The 15,132-nt window shown below is 39.8% G+C and overlaps 1 protein-coding gene and 1 non-coding gene across 4 annotated transcripts in view; one reads left to right on the top strand and one right to left on the bottom strand.

Annotated features, from left to right (window-relative positions):
- Positions 1 to 15,132, top strand: part of AKAP6 (A-kinase anchoring protein 6) — a 571,209-nt gene that overhangs the window by 178,751 nt on the left and 377,326 nt on the right. For 2 of the 3 annotated variants that reach the window (XM_081547989.1, XM_081547987.1), the window contains exon 1: positions 11,770 to 11,867. The exons of the other annotated variant lie outside the window; for it this stretch is intronic. The gene's annotated coding sequence lies outside the window, so the exon portion shown is untranslated. Of the gene's footprint in view, positions 1 to 11,769; positions 11,868 to 15,132 lie in introns of those variants that run through there. 3 annotated transcript variants of the gene reach the window in all.
- On the bottom strand, positions 1,359 to 1,465 carry LOC145530630 (U6 spliceosomal RNA). The gene has a single exon (XR_014071947.1). It is a non-coding gene; the product is annotated as a U6 spliceosomal RNA (small nuclear RNA).

Below are 15,132 nucleotides of genomic sequence, written 5' to 3'. Positions count from 1 at the left end.
AGTCAAAGGCTTTGGCGTAATCAATAAAGCAGAAGTAGATGTTTTATTGGATTTCTCTTGCTTCTTTGATGATCCAGTGGATGTTGGCAATATGACCTCTGGTTCCTCTGCCTTTTCTAAATCCAGCTTGAACATCTGGAAGTTCATAGTTTACCTACTGTTGAAGCCTGTCTTGGAGAATTTTGAGCATTACTTTGCTAGCGTGTGAGGTGAGTACAATTATGTGGTAGTTTGAACATTCTTTGGCATTGCCTTTCTTTGGGAAGATTAAGATTAGCCCTTTTAAAAGGCGTTGATTATTCTTAGAATGTATAAATTTAATTTTTAGACGTGGTACGACTGGTGAACTCTTAGATCCTAATTTGGGGGGATGCAGAAAAGTGATAGTGATTTTTGTGGAGGGAGATGTTGTGATAAATGAGGCAATTTGTCCAGTGTTATCTTTACGAAGTGACTGGCAAACTTTGGAGAAGGGAAGTGATGTATAGAGGCTTTGCTGCAGTAATTCATCAGCTAAGGGCACATCCACTTTCCCTTGAATATTGAAACTGTAATTAAACAACTAATATCAACTACTCCATTCCCAGGATCCTAAGACCCTATGGTATTAGAATATACATACTAAAGGAGGAGAAAAGTTTCTGAGATCTAGGATAATGAAGATTTGTGATGGAAATTGGATTTATAAGAAGTAAGAATATATATTTAGTTAGGGTCTTAGTGGAAAATAGTTGACTCCTACAAAGTGGGTAATTTTCAGAGAGTTTAAATAAAACTAAATGTATAAAGGTATAGACAGGATATCCAGAAATGACAGGGGATAGTGTGGTATCCTCAGGCTATTAAGGAATGAGGGCAGTGCCTGTCCATCCCTGGATCTGAATGAGCAGGTAATAATCACAATTGAGGGGAGACAGAGAGAGGGAGAGAATGGGTTGGATGGGGAAGAATGACTTTGGCCAAAGTCAAACGATGGTGGGAATGTAAACTGGTATAGCCATTATGGAAAGCAGTATGGAGATTCCTTAAAAAAAAAAAAAAAAACTAAAAAAATAACTACCATATAATTGAGCAACTCCACTTCTGATATATATCTGAAGGAAATTATATCACTGGAGTTATACCCTTATGTCACTGCAGCATTTTTCACAATAAGCAAGATATGGAAACAGCCTGAATGGCCATCTATGGGTGAATGGATAAAGAAATGTGGTATATTGGAATATTATACAATGGATTACTATTCAGCCATGAAAAAGAAGGAAATCCTATCATTTGTGACAACCTGGATGATTCTAGAGGACATTATGCTAAGTGGAATAAACCAGACACTGAAAGACAAACATCATTTTTTTTAAAAAAATATGGAATGCTTCATGAATTTGCATGTCATCCTTATGCAGGCGCCATGCTAATCTTTTCTGTATCACTCCAATTTTAGTATATGTGCTGCCAAAGTGAGCATGGCAAACATCATTTAATCTTACTTACATATGGTATTTAAAATAAACTTACTCAGAAAAAGAGGGTAGAACTGTGGTTGTCAGGGGCAGGGCGGAGGTAGGGGAAATAGGGAGATACTGGTTAAATAGTACTAAATTTCACTTACGCAAGATGAATAAGTTTTCAAGATTTGATGTTCAGCATGGTGACTATAGTTAATAATACTGTATCATGTATTTGAGAGTTGCCAAGAGAATAGATCTTAAGTATTCTCACCATACACACACACAAAGTAAATACTTGCGGTGATGCATAGGTAAATTCACTTGATTGGGGGAATCATTTCACAATGTATACGTATTTCCAAAGATCATGTTGTGCACCTTAAATTTTTTTTGAAAAAAAAATTTATATATGTTTTTTGGCTGTGGTGGGTCTATTTTGCTGCACACAAGCCTTCTTTAGTTGCAGTGAGCGGGGGCTACTCTTCAATGTGGTGCATGGGCTTCTCATTGTGATGGATCCTCTTGTTGCAGAGCACAGGCTCTAGGTGCACGGGCTTCAGTAGTTGCAGTCCATGGGCTCAGTAGTTGTGGCTGTCAGGCTCCAGAGCACAGTAATTGTGGCACAGTAATCCCAGCTGCTCCTCAGAATGTGGGATCCGCGTTCCCTGTACTGCAAGGTGGATTTTCAACCACTGGACCACCTGTGCACCTTAAATTTATACACTGTTTATTTGTCAATCATATTTCAATAAAGCTGGGGAGAAATGTCAAAAGTATGTTGCCAGAGTTGGGCAAGACTGCAAGGAAAGGAAGAGATAAATGCCCCGATCTCACTCTTCTTTCCTGATCCACACCAGTGGTCCTATAAGAACCCAGTCAGAAGCCAGAGAGCAGAGGAGACTGTTATATGCTCCAAAGAGGTAATGGTATACCCGGCATTTTTGACACCCAGAACAGATAATTTTTAATACCCTTACCCTTGCCCATATAGGACAAAATTATTTTCAACAATAACCATGTGAATAATCAACCATGATTATTGATACACCCTTAAGTTTTATAATAAATATAGTTAACAATTATTAATACAAGTAATAATTGAATATTTAAAGTTTAAATTCAGTAAAATATTTCATGTATTAACTTTGCATTTATCAAGCAAAACATTATAATTTGCAGTGTTTTACTGCTTTAAATTTTAAGCATGAGTTAAAAATTCCATGTGATCATACAGAATGGCACAATTTATGTCACTCAAGTTTTGATTTTTCCTCTTCACAATTGCTTTTTCTGATTTGCTGTTTAAATGAGATATGTAGTACTCTGGGGGCTGGAGGCAAGAATTGCTCTTGTAACAGTGCACACCACTGACTGTGGACCCCTAAAATTTACTCTGGAAAGAAGTACCTCTAGCCCAGTCTCTGTGTGTCAGGGCTGACAGCAGGACCGGAAGCTAATTGGATTAACTTCTATGTAGAATACAATGTTTATTAAAGAAAGGTGGTGGGAGAGAGAATTTGAGACCCACAAACCTATTACTAACACTGTAGCAATTCTTGGTTTTAGATTTTTAGCCATGTGTTAATAAAATGCTGACTGACTTTGGTTGGTTTATTCTTATTGTCAAATTTTCCAGTTCTCCATAGACAATTCGTCTCCTTATTGCCTGCACCAGACTTCCCTGGTTTCTCAGACAGTAAAGAATCTGCCTGCAATGTGGGAGACCTGAGTTCGATCTCTGGGTTGAAAAGATCCCCTGGAGGAGGGCATGAAAACCCACTCCAATATTCTTGCCTGGAGAATCCTCATGGACCGAGGACCCTGGCGGGCTACTTTCCACAGGATCGCGAAGAGTTGGACATGACTGAGCAACTAAGCACGCATTGCCTGCACCAGGGAGCAGGGTAGGAAGTCAATCCAGAGAGGCAGCAGAAAGGCATCTTGCTCAGAATATTAAGTTAAGAATTGAGAGCTTTCTAAGCCAGCCAGAAGTAGTGAACTCTTACATTCTTGCTAACTGCCTTGAATTGGTATTCAGCTCCTTCTGTGTCTACATGATATTGTCAGGCATGTTAGTCTCTTGTTACAGGTTTTGTGAGAGCTGTGTATTTGAGGTGAGTGGCTGAGTGGAGTGAAGACAACAAAAATGGAGGAAAGACCCATGATTCTGTATAACAAATGAAAACCGTAGAAACTCTTTTTGCTGAAAGATTGCTTCCTAGAGCTTTTGGGAAATGCTATCCTGGGGCATATTCTCCTTCCCTGAGAGTCTCCATCTCAAGTGCCTCCCGTTTTCCTCCCTTCCTCTTCTTCCTGCTTCTGTAAGCTGCTGTTTCCTTTCACATTCTTTCTTGGCTTTCTTCTCCCCACCCTCTTCTTGGCTACCTTTGTTTCCTTCTTCTTTCTTCACGGGACCAGACGTGAATTTGCTCTGGGAACTTTTAGTAATCTATGGAAAGGTTGTTAAAGGCTTCATGTCAGATGTTCAGTTGCTTAGTAACTCAAAGGACTCCTGCCAAGTTTATGTTCAGAGAATTAGACAAACCATCCAGCCCCCACTGTTTCCTGGCCTGGGCAGCATCATTTCGCCAGCTCAGCTCTGTGTGAGGAGATAGCCACTCAGGCACCGAGAAGAGCCTCAGCCACCACACAGCACAGAGGGTGGGAGCAGAGGCTGAGCCCCACTGGCCAGGCCTGGACAGGCACCTGGGAGGCTGACCCTCACAGAGGTGTGGGCACCATTGTAGAGGAACAAAGCCTAAATAATCACTGCATGTCAGTGAGGTGGTTTGAGATTGTCTCAGAGTTTCTCTACTTCTTCCTTTGTTCTATTTTATGATCGCTCATTCTCATTTTGCTTCCAGGTAGTTTTCAGGAAGCCCATAGGTTTAGATTTAGAGACTTAATAAATGGTACCAGGTAACCTCAGAGCAATGGCAACCTCCACAGGAACACAAAAAACCAAACAAACAAACTCTCCTAGGATTCTGGGCTAAGAGATATCCCTGGAGGAAGTGAGGCTTCCATAGTGGTAGGTAGGATGAATCTGGGCAAAATATTTGGCTTAATGCCTATTAGGAGCTGAGGCAGAAACACTTCAAGGTCCTGAAAAGAATTCGTTGCAGGACTGCAGGTGATACCTACTGTTAAATAATGTGCAGAAAAGTACCAAAAGAGTAGGCTTATTCTGGGTGGTGTCAGGTACCTTTAGTACCTGTGTAAATCACTGACCTTGTAACTCCTCCAAACTGTAATACAGGAGAGGAGGAGGGGGAGGAAAAGCTTCTCAGAAAAGAGGAGCTGCCACTGCATAAGTACGAATTAGTATTTGGCACACCAGAGCTAGCAGTGGAGATTGGGTAGGGGAGCAGGATCTTCTCCAAGACTGGCTGGCTGGGGATGGGATTAATCGAGTGGAAATGAACAGGGAAGGAGGAGAAAAGAACAGAATTCTATTGCAGGGTACAATGAAAATTTTAATGAGTCTTCAGCTGTTACATTATCTTATAAAAGTAGTATCATTGGCAAATTTAGCTCTGAAATGATTGACTTGAATAGGGCTAGAGACTTAAAAATTATTACAAAAAAAAAAGAAGTGGTCTCAGATTAGCAAAATTGTTTATACTAAAAACTTTTCAGTGTTCAGAGTAAGACAGGATGGTTTTTGGTGATGGTTTTAACTGTTGGGAGCTCATTTGATTTTTACTTAAGTGGATGAGAAATCTCTCTAAAGATAAGAATGAGAACTTGGGCGTCTGCTACACAGTTTTTCCTAAGACTACAGGTGAATTGAGTGTGACTTTATTTCAACCTCTTTTCTTAATCAAAGATATTAATTTTTCTCTGCTATAGCGTAAAGTATCTCCAAATGGGGGTGTGTAGGGGAGGAAGACGACCTTTTGTGCCTTTCCTCTCATGGCCTTTGAGTAGGAATAAGGATTACTCCTTGATGAATGGTTACTGGTGAAGGGTAGAGGCTCTGCTGAGTCCATGGAGAGAGGATGATGCTATTGAAAGGCTGCATGATTAATTGATATAATGGATCTGAGACAGAGTCCTTCCCTTTTGAAAATGCTAACTATCTAGGTGACTTTGGGTGTGTTTGAAAGGAGTTAAGGATAGCTGGGGGGGGGGTTTTGTTGGAGGGGTAAACTGTCAGATGTCTCAGGAAGCTTGTTACTTCATTTCCTGACACCAGTGAAGCTTAGGAATATTTGGGGGCTTAAAACTACATGGATGAGGAAAGAGCCCAGAACTTTTGAATGGAAACTGATGAATTAGAAAGAAAAATTCTGTTTTCTTTAAAGGTTAGACCAATGGGTGAAAGTTATAACAGCAGATTTGGATAGTTTTCTAGTTGATTCACAAGTGAACCATCTTAAAAAATAGCAGCCCTTTCTTTATCCTTTATCATGTTTCAGAAATCTTGATGTGGTGATCCCTTCCTGGGATAAGAGGTTGATAGATGGCTCCTGAGGTTCCTTTCTACTTTGAAATTGTATGGTTCTCATAATCGAGTTCTTCTTTTTTTTTTTTAGAAAATTTATTTTATTGACGTGTAGTTGATTTACACGGTTGTGTTAATTATTTGTGCTGTACAGTGAAGTGATTCAGTTATATATATATATGCTTAGTTGCTCAGTTGTGTCTGACTCTTTGCAACCCCATGGACTACAGCCACAGGCTCCTCTGTCCATGGGGATTCTCCAGGCAAGAATACTAGAGTTGGTTGCCATGCCCTTCTCAAAGAGATCTTCCCAACCCAGGGATCGAACCCAGGTCTCCGTATTGCAGGTAGATTCTTTACTGTCTGAGCCACTAGATGGTAAGAAAAATACTTTTAGAGTGTATACAGACACACATATTGTGTGTGTGTGTGTGTGTGTATGCTGCTGCTGCTGCTAAGTCGCTTCAGTTGTGTCCGACTCTGTGCGACCCCATAGATGGCAGCCCACCAGGCTCCTCTGTCCCTGGGATTCTCCAGGCAAGAACACTGGAGTGGGTTGCCAGTGCCTTCTCTGGTGTGTATATATATATATATATACATTCTAAAAGTATTTTTCTTACATGCAAAAAGGAACTCTTTTAATTTGAAACTGACATTAAAAGTGCTTAACAGTGTGAAAGGTAATAAAATTCAACATTTCAAACTGACATTTGATGCATGTCTCTTAAAGGCCAGAACCTCAGAAGTATCCTCAGGAAAATCTGCCTGACTTTCTTACCTCTCTTGATTACGTATGATGAGATTTTTAGATGATGGTGATGATGGTTATGATAATAAATTGTTTCTTGAGTGAGAAAGAACAGTCTGTTTAGAATTGTGTAAGGTAAGGTAAACCTCACTTCACTTCACGTAGGATGATAATGTTAAATAGTTTTTGTTTTCAATTTTTAAATTTTGGGACAATGGATACTTCCAATTTTAGATGGTGTTTTTCAGAAAGTTTTTTTAAAGTTTAAATCTTGTAAAAAACAAAAATAATTTTAGTTGAGAGGAGCTAAACTACACTATGCTTCCTAAACGGTTAATTAATTCAAGCACAGATTACAAATGTATATATATTCACCCATACATAATTTTAAAATATTTTAGAAACTGATGTGAAGCTCTGGGTGTGTGGGAGGGGAATGTCAACTGTGAGTCTCAATATAAGGCGGTGGTTCTCTACTAGGAGTGATTTTGACCCTAGGAAACGTTTGGCACTATCTAAAGACGTTGTGATTGTCATCACTGGACAGGTGGGAATGCTACTGGCATCTGGTGGTGAACATGCTACAGTGCACAAGTCAGCTCTTCACTATACAGGATTGTGTTGTGCTCAGTCGCTAAGTCATGTCCTACTCTTTGCAATCCCCAAGGAGTGTGACCCGCCAGGCTCCTCTGATAGTGACGTTTTCCAGGCAAGAATACCAGAGTGGGTTGCCATTTACTTCTTCTGGGAATCTTCCCAACCCAAGGATCGAACCCATGTCTCCTGTGTCTCCTGCATTGGCAGGCAGATTCTTTACCACTGTACCACCTGGGAAGCCATAATAAAGGATTATCTGGCCCCAAATGTAAATAATAGCAAGTTCAGTTCAAGACTGAACTGAACTGATCCCTGCCAAAGAAGGACAATGCCATAGAATGTTCAAACTACTGTACAGTTACATTCATTTCACATGCTAGCAAGGTAACACTCAAAATCCTTCAAGCTAGACTGCAGCAGTATGAGCACCAAGAACTTCCAGATGTGTAAGCTGGGTTTAGAAAAGGCAGAGGAACCAGAGATTGAATTGCAAACATCTGATGAATCATAGAGAAAGCAAGGGAATTCCAGAAAAACATCTACTTCTTCTTCATTGACTGTACTAAAGCCTTTGACTGTGTAGATGGATCACAACAAATTGTGGAAAATTCTTAAACAGATGGGAATACCAGACCACTTTACCTGCCTCCTGAGAAATCTGTGTGCAGGTCAAGAAGCAACAGTTAGAACCTTACATGAAACAACTGACTGGTTCAATGTTGGGAAAGATATACATCAAGGCTGTATATTGTCACCCTGTTTATTTCACTTCTATGCAGAGTATATCATGGGAAACATCGAGCTGGATAAATTACAGGTTGGAATCAAGATTGCTGGGAGAAATAATAACAACCTCAGATATGTAGATGATACCACTCCTATGGTAGAAAGTGACAGACTTTTAATTATTCTTTCTGTAAAGAGCCTCTTGATTACAGTGAAAGAGAAGAGTGAAAAAAATTTGGCTTAAAATTCCACCTTAAAAGCCTAAGATCATGGTATCTGGTCCCATCACTTCATGGCAAATATAAGGGGAAAAGGTGGAAGTAGTGACAGATTTTATTTTCTTGGGCTCTAAAATCACTATGGACAGTGACTACAGCCAAAAAATCAAAAGATGCTTGTTTCTTGGAGGGGAAGCTATGACAAACCTAGGCATCATGTTAAAAAGCCGAGACATCACTTTGTCAACAAAGATCCATATAGTTAAAGCTACAGTTTTTCCAGTGGTCATGTATGGATGTGAGAGTTGGACTATGAAGAAAGCTGAGAGCTGAAGAATTGATGTTTTTGAACTGTGGTGCTGGAGAAGACTCTTGAGAATCCCTTGGACTGCAAGGAGATCAAACTAGTCAATCCTAAAAGACATCAGTCCTGAATATTCATTGGAAGGACTGACGCTGAAGCTCCAATCCTTTGGCCACCTGATGTGAAGAGCCAGTTCATTAAAAAAGACCCTGATGCTGGGAAAAACTGAGGGCAGGAGAAGAGGGTAACAGAAGATGATGTAGTTGGGTGGTATCACCAACTCAATAGACATGAGTTTGAGCCAACTCTGGGAGATAGTGAATAACAGGGAACCTGGTGTGCTACAGTCCATGAGGTCACAAAGAGTTGGACACGACTGAACAACTTAACAACAATAGACTCAGAAACTTAGTTTAAAAGTACAGAGACTTGATGAGGTAGGAGATACTCTCATCTGTGCCCTGGAGATCCTGAAAGGGACTTAAACTAGGTATTAGTCCCATGCCAGCCACAATCCAAGAGCAGGCCTGTTGGCATAGGAACCAGGCAGGAGAAACTCTCATATGGATCCTAGGAGACTTTGAAAAGGTCCTATACATGGCTTTAGCCTCCTCACAGCCTCAGTTTGCCAGTCTGCCAACAGTCCTGGGGCTCTAGGGTCCCAGCACAGGAGACACTCCCATGTGTGCCCTTGGAGATCCTGAAGGGGCCCTTTACTCCAGTGCCTTTACAGTCTGCCAGCAGTTTTGCTGGCAAGGAGATCAGGCAGCAGGTCCTTTTGTCCAAACTCTTAGAGATCCTGAAAGGGCCCGATATTTGGCTTCAGTACCTCTACTCACAGTCAGGGATCAGTCCAGCTTGCTCAGGGACCTGGTGGGAGACACACTTATCTATGCTTGCAGAGGCAGGTCTGCAGAGTTCGGTTTTGGCTCTGGAAATTGAAATGGTCCTGGGGCTTGCTTTCAGCCCGTCTCAGCTGAGGTTCATGATCAGTCCTGCCCACATGGGGAATCCATCCAATGACCAGGTGGCAATTTTCCTAGAGATCACACCTGCCACACACCTGTAATAGGTCCACTGTCTGAAGACCCCACTGTGGACTCTGAAGTAAACAGTTGTCTGAGCAGTACTTATTCAGTATTACTTACTGAATAAGGTACTAGAGGCACCAGGCATTATCCACATCCACTTGAGACCCTGATAACAAGCCTGCCAACCATGGATCTCACTGCATACCCAGCAACAACCTCATGACCAGCTCCACCCCAGCATAACTGTGATTCTGTGTGTTATTCCACCAACCTAAGGAACAGACAAGAGAAGGTTTTTTCTTACTGAAACCGAACTATAAAGGCTGGAAGAGGTGCTTACTCCTTCAAATGCACAAAAACCAATGTAAAGTTGCATGGATCATGAAGTGTTAGGCAATATACAACACAGCCAAAGAAAACTGATAAAGCTCTAACCACAAAGAAATGAAGATCTATAATTTGCCTGATAAATAAATCAAAATAATCATCATCTTAAAGATTGCTTATCTCCACTTCATTTGGTTGTTTTTCTGAGGTTATGCCTCATTTCTTTGGAACATAGTCATCTGTCTCCTCATATTGCCCAGTTCTCTGTGTTTATTTCAGTGTGTTGAGTAGGTTGGTTACATTTCTTAATCTTGGAGAAGTGGCCTTGTGGAGGAGATGTGCTGTGGGGCCCGGAAGCACTCCCCTCTGGTCACCAGAGCTGTACACTCTAGGGTTGCCATCAGTGTGGGATGTGTTTGTTTGTCCTTCTGTTGTGCTGGAGCTGATTACAGTGGGTGCTGTGGGAGGTCAGACTGGCCCCGGTCTGATTGGCTGCAGGGTCACGCCTCATGTGGTGGCTTCAGTGCCACTGGAGGGTGGGGTAGGCTTCCTGTGCAGTGGGCTGTGTCGTCTGGTGAGTGGGGCATGGAAACGTGATCTCACCACACATACACAAAAATTATAATTATGTGAGTTGATGGGTGTATTAACTAAGCTTATGTGGTTATCCTTTTGCAATATTTGTATGTCAAATCATCACATACACTTGTGTGAGTGCTTGGTCACTTAGTTGTGTCCGACTCTTTGTGACCCCATGGACTGTAGCCCACCAGGCTCCTCTGTCCATGGAATTCTCCAGGCAAGAATACTGGAGTGGGTAGCCATTCTCTTCTCCAGGAGATCTTCCCAACCCAGGGATCAAACCCAGGTATCCTGTATTGCAGGCAGATTCTTTATCATCTGCGCCACCAGGGAAGCCCTCATATACACTTAAATGTAGACAATTTTACATGTCAGTTATATCTCAATAAAGCTGGTAAAAAAATGGAAAAAAAGTACAGACTTATTGTTTATGTTCAAAGCAGTTTTTTTCCAACCTTGTCTCTTTATAGTTCAGTTGAGAAGTAAGTCCACACAGAAACTGCTAGTTCTTCCTTTCCTGGGTCTGAAGTTCCTGGAAGGGAGGGTCAACAAGTGTTGCCTCACTGGTTTTTCACAGCACCAAGAAAGTGTCGAAGTGAGATGCCCATTAAATACCTTTTTTCCCTTAAACTATGGTATACATAGAACTGTCAGGCCAAAATATTCCTCTGCTTTCTTATAAATCTGTCTAAATCTGTTTTTTTTGGCATGTTATTTTGTACATTATGATGGAAGCTGGGAAAACCCATATTCTCTCAGATGTTTGTGTTTTACATTATTTAAAAATGAAATAAAACTCCCACATTATAGAGTCGAGTTTAATTAAAGGCTCATTCCAAATACTCTTGTTCTAAAAGTTGTCAGCTATATTGATGACATATTCTGGATTGTTCATTTTAAAGCCTATGAAGTAACATTTCTTGTTGAAGAAATTCATTCAAAAGACGTTGAGTATCCAAATCAATGACTCATAGGAAACTGTTAATGATGACAGGATCCGGGCAAAGGGCACAATGAACAGAAGCTGTGACAGGCATAATTTGTCTGAGGTTCATTTGTATTTAATTGTAAATGACTAAGAAAGACCCAAAATAGCTGTGTCATGTGATGTATGATATGATTGTGAAGTCTTAATTGAAAAATTATACAAAGATGATTTTCTGAGCCTGATGGAGAAGGGACAACTGTTTCTGAGTGCCCTATCAATTGTAACTGTTGCTAAGAAGGAAAGATAGGAAAAATTAAAATAAAACGCTTAGTTAGCTTTAAAGCATCTGGATGACCCATGGGTCTTGGAGGACTGCCAGATTCTCATGTGCTTGATGATAAAGTCTTATCCAAGACTTACTAAGGAGAGCAAGAGGTGAAAGGCTTGGAAATGATGACCTCTCTGGGAACCTGCTGCTCTCTTCCCACAGCAGAGCTAAACTTTGTTAGTGGTAAGTGATAAAATCTAAGGACTGGAGGGTTTTTGCTTTCAACTTATTAGGCTTTAGCTCTCTTACAGCAGTTGGGAGAGAGTATAGGTTGATCTGTTATAATATTCAGCATTTTGTCCCTTGTACTCCCTGGGATTTAGAGGAGACAACCTACATTTAAAAAATAAAATATTTTTTACCTGTTTGCTGAAGGGAAGATCTGACAGAGCATCTGGTAGTATTCAATCTAAGTTTCTAGGGTCGTTAAAGGATCTGCCAGGTTCTTTTTAGAGGCTTTTAAGTCATTAACTGTTACTCAGCAATTTCTATTATTGGTATTTATTTTCTTAAGCAAGAGAATGAATAATTCATTAAGAAAAAAGCTTAAGCTTGTCTGTGCCTCATGCTTTTATTGTCTACCAGCATACATAGTATAAGCCCATACTTATTTTTGTTCTATCTATCTCTTTTTTACTAGAAAATATATATTTTATTTTTCTTTGCAGGTCCATAATATAGAACTTTTATTTATTCTAGGAATTTTTTTTTTTACTTTTTATTTTTTATTACTATTATTATTATTTTTTTAATAAATTTATTTATTTTAGTTGGGGGCTAATTACTTTACAATATTGTAGTGGTTTTTGCCATACAATGACATGAATCAGCCATGGGTTTGCATGTGTTCCCCATCCTGAACCCCCCTCCCACCTCCCTCCCCAGCAACAGTTCGTGTTGGAGCAAGTCATACTTGATCAGGGATACCAGTCTTCAATTTAGATGACTGGATGGGCAGAAATACTTGACTGTATTTAATAAACTTGATTCATTTTAAGCAAAACCATTGTAAAATATTTGAAATAATTTTACCTTGCTGAAATTGTTTCTTTGAAAAGCAGATATAATACCAGATCTTTAATTATTCTTGCTGTAATAAAGAACATTCAGAGGGAGGATCTGTGATCACATCAGACCTTTAGATATTAAGAGCTTTTACCATCTCCATTAGTATTTTTAAATCTGACATTAGAATCTTCTAAAGAAAATCTTTTTTGCGTGTCTGGGAGGTTAGGGTGAATAGGAAATAATAATGAATAGGAAATAATGCTTTTGAAAATCCTGGTCTTTATGAGAGTTCATCACCTGTAAAATGCCTTCTGTTGATGAAAGAATAGTAGTGTGGGTAGTTATTTGATGTGTTCTCAAGTTGCAGCATGAATGGTACTAACAGATGTAATATTAATTGAAAGATCTGGCTTAAGTTCATTATTTTGTATTTCAGTCTGATTCAATTGTCATCAGAAATAATAGTTATTCACTCTAGAACATATCCACTCATGGGACAAATAATAACCTTATCTTCAGCTTGGTCCCTTAATCTTCTGTGGCTTTCATCATGAGATCAGGCTTAGTTCATAGGAAGCACTTATTTCTTAAAGGAATTATTTGAGTGAAACAAATATAACCTTATTATTGAAGTGAGTCACAATAAGCATTTTGTCTTTTAAAATAGGGTGTTTTAACAGGTGGGTAGGCACAATTTTAAACTTAGCATTGTAACTGAGTGCCCCATCCAGTCTTGTGCCATTCTCGACCCAAAACAAGCAAACAAAAGTAATCATTTTCATAGTCAAATAAGTCATATATTCCTGTTCCTTATTTGGAAATTCTCAATGTACCTGAGTCTATTAAAGCCCTGTCCTGCGATTAAGAAATGCTTTTATTTTTTAATCTAGATATTTTAAATTTATATGTTTATACACAAATAGTTTAGAGTCAAGTAACTTAGGGATTTTAGACAAACAGCAGCTTCTAGACTCTCTTTTCCATTTCCGATTCTCCAGAGGCAACCATTTTCATCTGTCAGCTGATTTTTTGGTAAGTACCTTCATCTTAGAACAATAGAATGGCATGGCTACTTCCTGAGTATTTTTCCTCTTATTTTTATCTATTGACTTCTCACTGTGAAAGATAGGAATTTATTTAGCTTGTTTCCCCATCCCATCCCTCTCTCTTACTTTCTCCCACAGGGGCACACATGCCCATGGGTGCATGCACAATTCTTACCCCCAGTTCTTCCTGCAAAACCATGTGATTTGGATTACATCAACATTTAGTGTTAATATTAAGAATACGTAAATGCAATTTTTAGCTAAACCACATAGAATAATATAATTCCTATTCTATTTTTTGTACACCTTTTTTTTCTCGAGTTTATTATTATTTGCTTAGTTTTCTGTGTCTCTAATTGAATTGTCTCTAATTCAATCTCCAGAGCTCCACTAGATCAACAAATCTCTTCTTGTTGTGTTCCTTCGCATCAGGTTTTCTTTCAGTGTCATCTGTTTGGAGAAGTCTTTCTGAGAGCCTTCTGACCTGGTCCAGTCTGGATTGGATGCCTTCCTTGCCCTGGTATATGGCTGGCGTCCTTAAATTTCTCCTATTTACCACCCTGGGGTGATAGGTTTCCTGTTTGTTGCGTCCTTTAACTTCCTCTTCCTTGGTTACCTCTTTGTTTTGGTGGAGTACCTACCAAAGAGACTGGTACCTCTTGAGAAAAGTGTGTGGGAAGTTTCTTTTCTTATGAACTTAAATGTGAGGAGAATAATTTCTTATTCTGTCCTCACGCTTGATTTTTTATGAAACTGTTTTATTCTCAGTATCCCATTATATGCTAGAGTTCTTTTTTCTTCTTGAGGAAAATAATCGTCTTCTAGTTTCCAATGTTGCTATTATGAAAAAACACACTTCTGTCTGTTTCTTCCATTCTCAATACTCTTCTTCACTTTTGGCATTGCTGAGTGTATGGTTTTTACCACACCAAGCAACTCAGTGATATCAGCTGGGCATCTTATAATTTAACTCAGTGCTGGCACTGTCTGCCTGAAAATAGTATCAGACCCCACATGTTAAGGGCTCAGCCCACAGGACTATCCCTTCCTTGCTACTCACTTCAGGTGCCAGTTGCAAATCCAGAATGTTTTTCTGTGCATCTGACTGACTGGCTATAAGACAACCCCTTCCTCGGGTTAGATTAATTAGTTAGAACCACTCACAGAACTGAGGAAAACAGGTTACTTACTAGATTATCATTTTGTCACAAAGGTTATTGAAGAATATGAGTGAACAGCCAGATAGAGAGATACACAGGGCAAATCCAGAGGGTCTTGTGCACAGGAGCTTCTGTCTCTGTGGAGTCTGGGATGTACCAGCCACCTAGCCTGCGGATGCATTCTTGTTCACCAATCTGGTGGCTCTCCAAAGCCTGTCCTTTTGGGTTTTTATG

The sequence above is a fragment of the Giraffa tippelskirchi genome, chromosome 12 (assembly GCF_054371585.1).
Source record: "Giraffa tippelskirchi isolate mGirTip1 chromosome 12, T2T-mGirTip1v1.2.pri, whole genome shotgun sequence".
Classification (NCBI taxonomy): domain Eukaryota; kingdom Metazoa; phylum Chordata; class Mammalia; order Artiodactyla; family Giraffidae; genus Giraffa; species Giraffa tippelskirchi.
Note: the sequence above shows the minus strand (reverse complement) of the source record. Positions and strands in the feature narration are given on the sequence as shown.